Source organism: Salvelinus sp. IW2-2015, linkage group LG4q.1:29 (assembly GCF_002910315.2).
Source record: "Salvelinus sp. IW2-2015 linkage group LG4q.1:29, ASM291031v2, whole genome shotgun sequence".
NCBI lineage: Eukaryota > Metazoa > Chordata > Actinopteri > Salmoniformes > Salmonidae > Salvelinus > Salvelinus sp. IW2-2015.
The window spans coordinates 26,598,632-26,610,700 of record NC_036842.1 but is presented as its reverse complement, the minus strand read 5'-3'; the positions used below and the strand labels follow the sequence as shown (position 1 = coordinate 26,610,700).

Here is a 12,069-nt window from a genome sequence, read left to right as displayed (position 1 = left end):
TATAACTGGGTACTTTTACCACCACTGCATACACGTTTGTTATTAAGGCACATGAAAGTTCACATGTTCCAGAAGGCATTTCTGTCAAAAGAATGCATTTTGATTAAAAAAAAAATTAAAATGTCTTCAAATGCTTCTCCTGTGAAGTAGTGATGTGCGACATATGCCTAGCTTCCTGGAACGGGTCACATATTTCATGGCTTTTTGAAAGAGCTCACAGAGCTTGTTTTTCCATTTATAGCTGCCCCCCAGTGTTTAGTTATGAAGATATGTTAATGAAGCAATAGAAACCAAATTTGGAGTGTCTTTAGTTTGAGTGTTCTATAGTCTTGTACAGATAAGGGGATGACTGGGACAGGCAATGTAACTTTCTCTGTAAAGATTTTATATGGTCTTAACTGGTTTCTCTCTTTTCATTGTCAGTAGCCCCTTTTCAGTGTTTTCACAGATATTGATGTGTCATCTTGGCTTCAGAAGCTTTGGCATTCACCACAATTTTCTGTGCCTGTTTTGAGATATATTCTTCAGACTTTAAGAGAAACAATTGTTTATCTTAAATTGTGTTCTAGCTAAGATTATCTTGGAAAATATATCAATTGTAGAATAATAGTGAAGACAACACAAACTATGAAATAATACACATGGAATCATGTAGTAACCAAAAAAGTGTTAAACGAATCAAAATATATTTTAGGTTCTTCAAAGTAGGCACCCTTTGCCGTGATGACCATTTTGATCATTCTTGGCATTCTCACAACCAGCTTCATGAGGAATGCTTTTCCAACAGTCTTGAAGGAGTTCCCACATATGCTGAGCACATCTTCGCAGCTTTTTCTTCACTGTGGTCCAACGATATGAGTTGGGTTGAGGTCGTGTGATTGGGGAGGCCAGGTCATCTGATGCAGCACTCCATTACTCTCCTTGGTCAAATAGCCCTTACACAGCCTGGAGGTGTGTTTTGGGTCTTTGTCCTGTTGAAAAAACAATGATAGTCCCACTAAGTGCAAACCAGATGGGATGGCGTATTGCTGTGGTAGCCATGCTGGTTAACTTCTTGCTGCACGGATCCCTTTAGCGGGATCATTTTTGTAAACAACCGCTGAATTGCAGAGCGCCAAATAAAAATAAATTTAAAAAATACTAACAATATTTATCGTGAAATATACCAAAACACAGTTTAGCTTGTTAATCCACCTATCGTGTCAGATTTTGAAAATATGCTTTACAGCGAAAGCAATCCAAGCGTTTGAGTTTATCAATCACTAGACAAAACAGTAAGAACAGCTAGCCTCAAATTAGCTTGGTCACGAAAGTCAGAAAAGCAATCAAATGAATCGCTTACCTTTTGATAATCTTCAGATGTTTGCACTCACGAGACTCCCAGTTACACAATAAATGTTATTTTTGTTCGATAAAGATTAGTTTTATAACCATAAACCGCCATTTGGTTTGCGCGTTATGTTCAGAAAACCACAGGCTCGTTCCAGTCCTGAAAGGCAGACAAATTCCAAAAAGTATCCATAATGTTCGTAGAAACATGTCAAATGTTTTTTATAACCAATCCTCAGGTTGTTTTAACATACATAATCGATAATATTTCAACCGGACGGTAACCTATTCAATACTACAGAGAAAGAAAATGTTGCGCGACATCTCTCGCACGCAGGAACTAATCAAAGGACACCTGACGCGTTTTGAAAAATCTCACTCATTTTTCAAAATAAAAGCTTGAAACTATGTCTACAGCCTGAGGAAGCCATTGGAAAATGAATCTGGTTGATACCCCTTTAAATGGAGGGGCAGGCAACGGAACAGGGATTTTTCCAAATATAAGGCACTTCTGGGTTGGATTTCCTCAGGTTTTCGTCTGCAAAATCAGTTCTGTTATAATCATAGACAATATTTTGACAGTTTTGCAAACTTTAGAGTTTTCTATCCTAATCTGTCAATTATATGCATATTCTAGCATCTGGACCTGAGAAATAGTCTGTTTACCTTGGGAATGTTATTTTTCCAAACATAAAAATTCTGCCCCTGGCTGAAAAGTTAAGTGTGTATTGTGAATTGTAAGTAAATCACTGATTGTGTCACCAGCAAAACACCATCACACCACCTCCTCCATGCTTCACGGTGAGAACCACACATGCAGAGATCATCCGTTCACCTATTCTGCGTCTCACAAAAACACACGGCGGTTGTAACTAAAAATCTCAAATTTGGACCAAAGGACATATTTCCACCGGTCTAATGTCCATTGCTTGTGTTTCTTAGCCCAAGCAAGTCTCTTCTTATTGGTGTCCTTTAGTAGTGGATTCTTTGTGTGAAATCAGGCCTTCGTGGTCAAATTGCTGCAGTCTTCCCTGAACTGTTGATGTGTCTGTTACTGAACTCTGAAGCATTTATTTGGGCTACAATTTGAGGCTGGTAACTAATGAACTTATCCTCTTTAGCAGAGGTAACTCTGGGTCTTCCTTTTCTGTGGCGGTTTTCATGAGAGCCAGTTTCATCATAGCACTTGATGGTTTTTGCGACTGCACTTGAAGAAACTTTCAAAGTTATTGACATTTTCAACATTGACTGACCTTCGTGTCTTAAAGTAATGATGGACTGTCATTTTCTCTTTGCTTATTTGAGCTGTTCTTGCCATTGATATGGACTTGGTCTTTTAGCCCTATTTGGTATCTTCTGTATACCACCCCTACCTTGTTACAACTGATTGGCTCAAACGCATTCAGAACGAAATAAATTCTACAGAATTTGTGTTACTACATGATTCCATATGTGTTATTTCATAGTTTTGATGTCTTCACTGTTATTCTACAATGTAGAAAATAGTAAAAATAAAGAAAAAGCCTTGAATGAGTAGGTGTGTCCAAACTTTTGACTGGTTGTGTGTGTGTGTATACAGTTGAAGTCGGAAGTTTACATACACCTTAACCAAATACATTTAAACTAAGTTTTTCACAATTCATGACATTTAATCCAAGTAAAAATTCCCTGTTTTAGGTCAGTTAGGATCATCACTTTATTTTAAGAATGTGAAATGTCAGAATAATAGTGGTGCTTTTATTTCTTTCATCACATTCCCAGTGGGTCAGAAGTTTACATACACTCAATTAGTATTTGGTAGAATTGCCTTTAAATTGTTTAACTTGGGTCAAACGTTTCGGGTAGCCTTCCACAAGCTTCCTACAATAAATTGGGTTAATTTTAGCCCATTCCTCCTGACAGAGCTCATGTAACTGAGTCAGGTTTGTCGGCCTCCTTGCTCACACATGCTTTTTCAGTTCTGCCCACAAATGTTCTATAGGATTGAGGTCATGGCTTTGTGATGGCCACTCCAATACCTTGACTTTGTTGTCCTTAAGCCATTTTGCCACAACTTTGGAAGTATGCTTGGGATCATTGTCCATTTGGAAGACCCATTTGCGACCAAGCTTTAACTTCCTGACTGATGTCTTGAGCTGTTGCTTCAATATATCCACATACTTTTCCTACCTCATGATGCCATCTATTTTGTGAAGTGCACCAGTCCCTCCTGCAGCAAAGCACCCCCACAACATGATGCTGCCACCCTCGTGCTTCACGGTTGGGATGGTGTTCTTCGGCTTGCAAGCTTCACCCTTTTTCCTCCAAACATAAAGATGGTCGTTATGGCCAAACAGTTCTAAACTTCAAAATGGCGGCGGAAGAAATGACAGCAGGTTTACGGGCGCCCAACCAATTGTGTTATTATGTGGGGGGGTTTTCACGTTATTTGTTACTTATTCTGTACATACTGTTTCTGCAACCGTATCTTACGGCAAAAAAGAGCTTCTGGATATCAGGAATTTCACACACCTCGGATTACAAAAATGATTTTTTAAATATGAGGACGCACAAGACATTCTCCAAACATCCCACAGGGTCGACATCCCCGTTATTTGCAAGAGGAAGCGACGAAGGTACAGAGGACAAAGAGCCAGGTGCCTGGTCAGGACCCGGAGAAGGCGAGTGGGAAAGCTGCCATTACCGTCAATACTACTCGCCAATGTGCAATCGTTGAGCAATAAATTAGACGAGGTACGATCACGAATATCCTACCAACGGGACATCAAAAACTGTAATATCCTATGTTTCACAGAATCGTGGCTTAATGACAACATGGATATTCAGCTAGCGGGATATATGCTGCACCGGCAAGATAGAATAGCACACTCCGGTAAGACGAGGGTGGGCGGTCTGCATATTTGTAAACAGCTGGTGCACGAAATCTAAGGAATCTCTAGATTTTGCTCGCCTGAAGTAGAGGATATATTGTGATAAATTGCAGGTCACACTACTTGCCTAGAGAGTTTTCAGCTATACTTTTCGTGGCTGTTTATTTACCACCACCGACAGATGCTGTCACTAAGACCGCACTCAGTCAGCTGTATAAGGAAATAAGCAAACAGGAAACCACTCACCCAGAGGCAGTCCTCCTAGTGGACGGAGACTTTAATGCAGGTTAACTTAAATCAGTTCTACCAAATTTCTATCAACATGTTAAATGTACAACCAGAGGAAAAAAAATTCTAGATCACCTGTACTACACACACAGAGACGCGTACAAAACTAGCCCTCCATTTGGTAAATCCGACCACAATTCCTCCTATCCTCCTGATTCCTGCTTACAAGCGAAAATTAAAGCAGGAAGCACCAGTGACTTGGTCTAGAAAAAGGTGGTCAGATGAAGCAAATGCTAAACTATAGGACTGTTTTGCTATCACAGACTGGAACATGTTCCGGGATTCTTCCGATGGCATTGAGGAGTACACCACATCAGTCACTGGCTTTATCAATGAGTGCATTGAGGACGTCGTCCCCACAGTGACTGTACGTACATACCCCAACCAGAAGCCATGGATTACAGGCAACATTTGCACTGAGCTAAAGGGTAGAGCTGCCACTTTCAAGGTGCGGGACTCTAACCCGGAAGCTTACAAGAAATCCTGCTATGCTCTGCGACAAACCATCAAACAGGCAAAGCGTCAATACAGGGCTAAGATTGAATCATACTACACCGGCTTCGACGCTCGTCTTATGTGGCAGGGCTTGCAAACTATTAGACTACAAAGGGAAGCACAGCCGCAAGCTGCCCAGTAACACGAGCCTACCAGGCGAGCGAAACCACTTCTAAGCTCACTTTGAGGCAAGCAACACTGAACAATGCATGAGAGCATCAGCTGTTCCGGAAGACTGTGATCACGCTCTCCATAGCTGACGTGAGTAAAACCTTTTAACTTCTTATGGCTGCAATCCCGTTAACGGGATGATATGACAACAGCCAGTGAAAGTGCAGGGTGCCAAATTCAAACATCTCATAATTAAAATTCCTCAAACATACATGTATCTTATATCATTTTAAAGGTAATCTTGTTGTTAATCCCACAAGTGTTCGATTTCAAATGGGCTTTTCAGCGAAAGCACCACAAACGATTATGTTAGGTCACCACCAACTCACAGAAATTCTGCCATTTTTCCAGCCAAAGAGAGGAGTCACAAAAAGCACAAATAGAGATCAAATTAATCACTAACCTTTGATCTTCATCAGATGACACTCATAGGACTTCATGTTACACAATACATATGCCTTGTTTGATTAAGTTCATATTTATATCCAAAAACCTCAGTTTACATTGGCGCCATGTTCAGAAATGCCTCCAAAATATCCGGAGAAATTGCAGAGCCATTGTAAACATAAATACTCATCATAAACTTTGATGAAAGATACATGTTTTACATAGAATTAAAGATACAGCGGTTGCATTAAGAACAAGTGTGGCAGATTTCAAAAAGCTTTACGGCAAAACACAATATTCAATAATCTGAAAACAGCGTTCAGCCACAAAAGCAAGCCATACAGTTACCCGCCAAATTGTGCAGTCAACAAAACTCATAAAAAGCATTAAATCTTCACTTTGCTGATCTTCGTCGGAATGCACTCCCAGGACTCCCACTTCCAAAAGAAATGTTCGTTCTGTTCGGTAATGTCCATAATTTATGTCCAAATAGCTATTTTTGTAGCGTGTTTGGTAAACAAATCCAACGTCAGGAAGCGCGTTCACTAAAAGCTGACGAAATGTCCAAAAGTTCCGTAACAGTCAGTAGAAACATGTCAAACGATGTATGGAATCAGTCTTTAGAATGTTTTAACATAAATCTTGAATAACGTTCCAACCGGAGAATTACATTGACTTCAGATGAGCGATGGAATAGAGCTCCCTCATGTGAACGTGCATGGTCAAAGAATGGTCAGGTCATAGCAGACCTGACTAATTCCCCTCTCATTCGGCCCCGCTTCAGTAGAGGCATCAGACAAGGTTCTACAGACTGTTGACATCTAGTGGAAGCCGTAGGAAGTGCAAACTCATCCATATCTCGCTGTGATTTCAATAGGATCTTGGTTGAAAATCGACCAGCCTCAGAATTTCCACTTCCTGTTTGGATTTTTACCTGCCATATGAGTTCTGTTATACTCACAGATATATAATTCAAACAGTTTTAGAAACTTCAGAGTGTTTTCTATCCAATACTAATAATAATATGCATATATTAGCAACTATGACTGAGGAGCAGGCCGTTTACTCTGGGCACCTCTGTGCACCTTTCATCCAAGCTACTCAATACTGCCACTGCAGCCATAAGAAGTTAAACAGGTCAACATACACAAGGCTGCAGGGCCAGACGGATTACCAGGACGTGTGCTCCGGGCATGTGCTGACCAACTGGCAGGTGTCTTCACTGACATTATAAACATGTCCCTGATTGAGTCTGTAATACCAACATGTTTCAAGCAGACCACCATAGTCCCTGTGACCAAGAACACAAAGGCAACCTGCCTAAATGACTACAGACTCGTAGCACTCATGTCCGTAGCCATGAAGTGCTTTGAAAGGTTGGTAATGGCTCACATCAACACCATTATCCCAGAAACCCTTGACCCACTCCAATTTGCATACCGCCCTAACAGATCCACAGATGATGCAATCTGTATTGCACTCCACACTGCCCTTTCCCACCTGGACAAAAGGAACACTTATGTGAGAATTCTATTCATTGACTACAGCTCAGCGTTCAACACCATAGTACCCTCAAAGCTCATCAATAAGCTAAGGATCCTGGGACTAAACACCTCCCTCTGCAACTGGATCCTGGACTTCCTGGCGGGCCGCCCCCAGGTGGTGAGGGTAGGTAGCAACATCTGCCACGCTGATCCTCAACACTGGAGCTCCCCAGGGGTGCGTGCTCAGTCCCCTCCTGTACTCCCTATTCACCCACGACTGCATGGCCAGGCACGACTCCAACACCATTAAGTTTGCAGACGACACAACAGTGGTAGGCCTGATCACCGACAACGATGAGACAGCCTATAGGGAGGAGGTCAGAGACCTGGCCGGGTGGTGCCAGAATAACAACCTATCCCTCAACGTAACCAAGACTAAGGAGATGGTTGTGGACTACAGGAAAAGGAGGACCGAGCACACCCCCATTCTCATCAACGGAGCAGGTTGAGAGCTTCAAGCTCCTTGGTGACCACATCAACAAACTAGAATGGTCCAAACACACCAAGACGGTTGTGAAGAGGGCACGACAAAGCCTATTCGCTCTCAGGAAACTAAAAAGATTTGAGATCCTCAAAAGGTTCTACAGCTGCAACATTGAGAGCATCCTGACTGGTTGCATCACTGCCTGCTCGGCCTCTGACCGTAAGGCACTACAGAGGTACTGGGCCGTACGCACTACCATCACTGGGGCTAAGCTGCCTGCCATCCAAGACCTCTACACCATGCGGCATCAGAGGAAGGCCCTAAAAATTGTCAAAGACCCCAGACACCCCAGTCAAAGACTGTTCTCTCTACTACCGCATGGCAAGCGGTACCGGAGTGCCAAGTCTAGGACAAAAAGGCTTCTCAACAGTTTTTACCCCCAAGCTATAAGACTCCTGAACAGGTAATCAAATGGCTACCCGGACTATTTGCATTGTGTGCCCCCAACCCCTCTTTTACGCTGCTGCTACTCTGTTTATCATATATGCGTAGTCACTTTAACTATACATTCATGTACATACGACCTTAATTGGGCCGACCAACCAGTGCTCCTGCACATTGGCTAACCGGGCATCTGCGTTGTCCCGCCACCTGACAAACCCCTCTTTTACGCTACTGCTACTCTCTGTTCATCATATATGCATAGTCACTTTAACCATATCTACATGTACATACTACCTCAATCAGCCCGACGAACCGGTGTCTATGTAGCCTCGCTACTTTTATAGCCTCGCTACTGTATATAGCCTGTCTTTTTTACTGTTTTATTTCTTTACCTACCTATTGTTCACCTAATACCTTTTTTGCACTATTGGTAAGTAAGCATTTCACTGTAAGGTCTACCTACACCTGTTGTATTCGGCACAAGTGACAAACTTTGATTTGATTTGTTTCATCAGACCAGAGGACATTTCTCCAAAAAGTACGATCTTTGTCCCCATGTGCAGTTGCACACCGTAGTCTGGCTTTTTATGGTGGTTTTGGAGCAGTGGCTTCTTCCTTGCCGAGTGGCCTTTCAGGTTATGTCGATATAGGACTCGTTTTACTGTGGATATAGATACTTTTGTACCCGTTTCCTCCAGCATCTTCACAGGGTCCTTTGCTGTTCTGGGATTGATTTGCACTTTTCGCACCAAAGTATGTTCATCTCTAGGAGACAGAACGCGTCTCCTTCCTGAGCGGTATGATGGGTGCGTGATCCCATGGTGTTTATACTTGCGTACTATTGTTTGTTCAGATGAACGTGGTACCTTCAGGCGTTTTAGAAATTGCCCCCAAGGATGAACCAGACTTGTGGAGGTCTACAAAAAAACAATTGAGGTCTTGGCTGATTTTATTTTGATTTTCCCACGATGTCAAGCATAGAGTTTGAAGGTAGGCCTTGAAGTACACCTCCAATTCACTCAAATTATGTCAATTAGCCTATCAGAAGCGTCTAAAGCCATGACATCATTTTCTGGAATTTTCCAAGCTGTTTAAAGGCACAGTCACAACTTAGTGTATGTAAACTTCTGACCCACTGGAATTGTGATACAGTGAAATAATCTGTCTGTAAACAATTGTTGGAAAAGTTACTTGTGTCATGCACAAAGTAGATGTCCTAACTGACTTGCCAAAACTATAGTTTGTTAACAAGAAATGTATGGAGTGGTTGAAAAACGAGGTTTAATGACTCCAACCTAAGTGTATGTAAACTTCCGACTTCTTCAGGTGTGTGTGATTAATATACACTGCTCAAAAAAATAAAGGGAACACTTAAACAACACAATGTAACTCCAAGTCAATCACACTTCTGTGAATCAAACTGTCCACTTAGGAAGCAACACTGATTGACATATAATTGTTCACATGCTGTTGTGCAAATGGAATAGACAACAGGTGGAAATTATAGGCAATTAGCAAGACACCCCAATAAAGGAGTGTTCTGCAGGTGGTGACCACAGACCCACTTCTCAGTTCCTATGCTTCCTGGCTGATGTTTTTGGTCACTTTTGAAATGCTGGCGGTGCTCTCACTCCAGTGGTAGCATGAGACGGAGTCTACAACCCACACAAGTGGCTCAGGTAGTGCAGTTCATCCAGGATGGCACATAATGCGAGCTGTGGCAAAAAGGTTTGCTGTGTCTGTCAGCGTAGTGTCCAGAGCATGGAGGCGCTACCAGGAGACAGGCCAGTACATCAGGAGACGTGGAGAGGCCGTAGGAGGGCAACAACCTAGCAGCAGGACCGCTACCTCCGCCTTTGTGGCAAGGAGGAGCAGGCGGAGCACTGCCAGAGCCCTGCAAAATGACCTCTAGCAGGCCACAAATGTGGCATGTGTCTGCTCAAACGGTCAGAAACAGACTCCAATGAGGGCCCAACGTCCACAGGTCGGGGTGTGGCTTACAGCCCAACACCGTGCAGGACGTTTGGCATTTGCCAGAGAACACCAAGATTGGCAAATTCGCCACTGGCGCCCTGTGCTCTTCACAGATGAAAGCAGGTTCACACTGAGCACGTGACGATGTGACAGAGTCTGGAGATGCCGTGGAGAACGTTCTGCTGCCTGCAACATCCTCCAGCATGACCGGTTTGGCGGTGGGTCAGTCATGGTGTGGGGTGGCATTTCTTTGGGGGGCCGCACAGCCCTCCATGTGCTCGCCAGAGGTAGCCTGACTGCCATAGGTACCGAGATGAGATCCTCAGACCCTTGTGAGACCATATTCTGTTGCGGTTGGCCCTGGGTTAATGCACGACAATGCTAGACCTCATGTGGCTGGAGTGTCAGCAGTTCCTGCAAGAGGAAGGCATTGATGCTATGGACTGGCCCGCCGTTCCCCAGACCTGAATCCAATTGAGCCCATCTGGGACACATGTCTCGCTCCATCCACCAACGCCACGTTGCACCACAGACTGTCCAGGAGTTTGCGGGCTTTAGTCCAGGTCTGGGAGGAGATCTCCGGAGACCCTCGCCACCTCATCAGGAGCATGCCCAGGCGTTGTAGGGAGGTCATACAGGCACGTGGAGGCCACACACACTACTGAGCCTCATTTTTGACTTGGTTTTAGGACATTACATCAAAGTTGGATCAGCCTGTAGTGTGGTTTTCCACTTTAATTTTGAGTGTGACTCCAAATCCAGACCCTCGCATGGGTTGATAATTTGATTTCCATTGATAATTTTTGTGTGATTTTGTTGTCAGCACATTCAACTATGTAAGAAAAGTATTTAATAAGAATATTTCATTCATTCAGATCTAGGTGTGTTTATTTTAGTGTTCCCTTTATTTTTTGAGCAGTGTATATTACATTACACACACACACACACCTACCATTCAGAAGTTTGGGGTCACTTAGAAATGTCCTTGTTTTTTTGAAAGCAAAGCATGTTTTTTTTGTCCCTTTTTAAAAATCACTTTGAAATTGATCAGAAATAACGTTTAAACATTGTTAATGTTGTAAATTACTATTGTAGCTGGAACGGAGATTTTATTTATGGAATATCTACATATGCTTACATAGGCCCATTATCAGCAACCATCACTCCTGTGTACTAATGGCATGTTGTGTTAGATAATCCAAGTGTGTATCATTTTAAAAGGCTAATTGATCATTAGAAACCCTTTGCAATTATGTTAAACAGCTGAAAACTCTTGTTCTGATTTAAAGAGCAATAAAACTGTCCTTAGACTAGTTTGAGTATCTGGAGCATCAGCATTTGTGGGCTCGATTGCACGCTCAAAATGTCCAGAAACAAAGACCTTCTTCTGAAACTCGTCAGTCTTTTCTTGTTCTGAGAAATGAAGGCAAGAACTTGCCTAGAAACTGAAGATCTCGTACAACGCTGTGTACTACTCCCTTCACAGAACAGCGCAAACTGGCTCTAACCAGAATAGAAAGAGGAGTGGGAGTCCCCGGTGTACAACTGAGCAAGAGGACAAGGACATTAGTGTCTAGTTTGAGAAACAGACGCCTCACAAGCCCTCAAATGGCAGCTTCATTAAATAGTACCCGCAAAACACCAGTCTCAACGTCAACAGTGAAGAGGCGACTCCGGGATGCTGTCCTTCTAGACAAATCTCAGACTGGCCAATAAAAAGATGGGCAAAAGAACAGACATTGGATAGAGGAACTCTGCCTAGAAGGCCAGCATCCTGGAGTTTTGAGTTAGCAAAGGGTCTGAATACTTATCTAAGTAATGTATTTCTGTTTTTGCTTTGCCATTATGAGGTATTGTGTGTAGATTGGGGGGGGGTAATCAATTATAGAATATGGCTGTAAACTAACACAATGTGGAAAAAGTCGAGGGGTCTGAATTCTTTACGAAGGCACTGTGTGTAACTGCTATTAAAGCTACATGTAATTATTCAATCCTAAAGTACCATGACCTTTTAACATGACAAAAAATGTGTTATCATGAAATCTTTAAAATGTAAAGTCTATTTCAGACTCGTAACACCCATAATGTAGGGTGTAACATCCATAACGGTTGTTTTTCCTCTCTAAAGTACTAATGAAAATGA

General features: G+C 42.6%; 1 protein-coding gene across 2 annotated transcripts in view; it reads left to right on the top strand.

The window, feature by feature from the left end:
• The window catches only part of LOC111961741 (high affinity copper uptake protein 1), a 37,545-nt gene that overhangs the window by 18,196 nt on the left and 7,280 nt on the right, over nt 1-12,069 (top strand). The window lies entirely within an intron of this gene.